Source organism: Colobus angolensis, unplaced genomic scaffold (assembly GCF_000951035.1).
Source record: "Colobus angolensis palliatus isolate OR3802 unplaced genomic scaffold, Cang.pa_1.0 Scaffold134, whole genome shotgun sequence".
Classification (NCBI taxonomy): Eukaryota; Metazoa; Chordata; class Mammalia; order Primates; family Cercopithecidae; genus Colobus; species Colobus angolensis.
The window spans coordinates 5,645,721-5,648,528 of record NW_012114422.1 but is presented as its reverse complement, the minus strand read 5'-3'; the positions used below and the strand labels follow the sequence as shown (position 1 = coordinate 5,648,528).

Genomic DNA, 2,808 nt, shown 5'->3' with positions numbered 1-2,808 from the left:
GTTTGGAATGCATGCATATAGTGTTAACAAGATGTGTTTAGGTGCAAGCAAGGGCAAGTGATGTTGACTTCTCACCTCTGTAATCCAAACAATATAGGGAAAATACTTTAAAGATACCAGTTAAAATTAAATATCAGGTCTCACGTGCCGAGGAAGAAAATATTTTATACATATTATACTGAGGGAAGTATGCTGTGCTTGATATAGAAATGTAGAAGAACAATTCTTAAAATATAATGGTGCTGTCATGCATATAGTGTTAACAAGATGTGTTTAGGTGCAAGCAAGGGCAAGTGATGTTGACTTCTCACCTCTGTAAGCCAAACAATATAGGGAAAATACTTTAAAGATACCAGTTAAAATTAAATATCAGGTCTCACGTGCCGAGGAAGAAAATATTTTATACATATTATAAATGAGACTTTCAGAGTTAAAAAGCATGAATACTTTTTTTCTTACCACACAGTTATAAGTGACTGAGTAAATATCTGAGTCCAGCTTATTTCTAAAACCCACATGCTTAATACTGTGTAGTTTTACATTTTTTCAGAAGACAATAATAATACATCAGCTGAGTGAGTATAAGCCAATATATATACTTCTTAAATAAAAGTCAATATTTACTGTAGTATTTTCTTAAGGTTGCCATAAGAAAGTATCAAAAATGGATGGCTTAATGTAACGCATATATTTTTTCACAGTTCTGGAATCTAAAAGTCTGAAATCAAGGTGTTGGCAGGGTGAGTTCTTTATGAGGACTTTGAGGGAGAATCTATCTGTTCATTGCCTGTCTCCTAGTTTCTAGTGTGTGCCTGCAATCCTTGATTTTCCTTGACTTGCAGGTGCATCACTCCAGTCTCTGCCTTTGTTTTCATGCGGTGCCCTTCCTATCTCTGTCTTCTTCTTATAAGGATGCAAGTCATACTGGATTAAGGTCCCAGCCTTCTTTAGCAGGACCAAATCCTAAATTAACTAATTTCATCTGTAATTATATTATTTCCAAATAAGATCACATTTTCGGGTACTGGGTCATGACTGCAACAAATCTTTTGGAGGGACACGATTTAACCCAGAATATCTACTACATGCTGAGATGCTCTGTGTAAATTAACATATTCAGAATGTGTTATTCATGACCCAAGGAGAAACCATACACCTTTTGAATCTTTCTTCCAATTGAGAGCTAAACAGCAACTTTGACTTCATAAGCAAGTGTAAGATTATTTTTACAAAATAACTCAAAATGCAAGAGTTGTAAAAATATCATGCAACAGAACAGTATAACAACTATACTGACTGGAGAGTGAAAAGCAAAAAGTACAAATAGCAATATAAATAAATACTTCATATCTTCTGAAAGACAGAAGATATGAAAAAAATTTCAGATATCTCTGAAATATAAGTCCAGTGATGTGCAATAATTAATAAACTTGTCAACTCAACTAATTATGTATTTATAGAGGAAGAACAAGAAAGTGCATTTTAGAAAGAATTCAGATAGATTCCAAGGATATCAGTAAAAGCAGAGAGGTATGCAGAAATTTGTTGTGGAGATTATAAATTAAAGGGCAGTGATTATGCAATTGTAGGCTCAATGTTTGATATTCATTATTTTTATTGATCATAATTAATTTTAAAAATTAATGTTATTTTGCCAAAGAATAGCATATTATAATTATATGTCAGTCCACATTGTTGAAGATTAAGTTCATTATTGTATTAGCAAAAATGCTTTATAGCATTGAATTAATCAAAATGTTAAATTTAAAACTTCATATAAAAGAAATTCATACTTCATATAAAAGAAGTATGGAGCTAAGTATTCCAGGGTTGAGCATCTATGGAGCTTTCTATACCATACTTCGCTATTTTTGTTTATGGTTTTTAAGTCGATTGTTTTATTTTGACTTCTGGAACTCCAGTTATGACAATGTTAGGCTAGTATAAAGAACAAAGGGAGGCCTCAGCTGTGCGTAGCTGCCTGGATTATCTTGCGCCTTGGTAATTATGACACTGCTGAGTAAACAGCAGCCAATATCTGTTAGACATTCTGAGCCTCATTTACGCCAGTGTTGACTACACCAGGATGCCAGAATAGTTGAAAGGAGAAAGAAAGGGAAGAGGGCAAGCCCTTCCTTAAAGATTCAGCCACATTGAAATGGCACTGTCAGTCTCACCCAACACTTGCTCTTATCATTCACTACCAAGAACTTCTACCTAATGGGACAAAAAACAGGTTGCAAGTAAACATATTACACACCCAAACTTTGTAAGAAATATTGTGCCCAGATTGAAAAAGAGCTTGTGTTTCTTAGGAGTAAAGGTAAGATGGATATTGTATTCTCTATTGGAGAACCCAAATATGAAACACCTCACTTGTCAACTGAATAGTGTCAGAAGTATTGAACTCAATCTTCAGATTTTCAATTATGTAGAGAGGGTGAATTATGTTCAAAAGGGTTATTTTGCAGAGGTCATCCCAATACTTAATGCAACTATAAGAATGTAAATCCAAGTCTCCTGGACACCAGTTCATGCTTGATTTGAGTATAATATGCCCCTTTGAATGTAATTTTTTCTAGACAAGGACAAAAATTATATTTACAGCTTAAATACAAAAGAGTTACTTCCAAATGTTTAGTTTTTTCAGTCATCTTTAAAAATGAAATGTAAAACATGGATATAAGTGTTCAAATCATAAATGTTAAATTTCAATAAATTATTTAAAAATTAACAATTTAATAATCACACACTAGTTTTAAAAATTACTGATACTGGTAATGCTCCTATCCTGCCACCTCTGAGTCC

The 2,808-nt window shown here is 33.2% G+C and overlaps 1 long non-coding RNA gene across 1 annotated transcript in view; it reads left to right on the top strand.

Moving 5' to 3' along the window:
• LOC105506273 overlaps positions 1–2,808 on the top strand; it is a 133,987-nt gene that overhangs the window by 10,160 nt on the left and 121,019 nt on the right. The window lies entirely within an intron of this gene.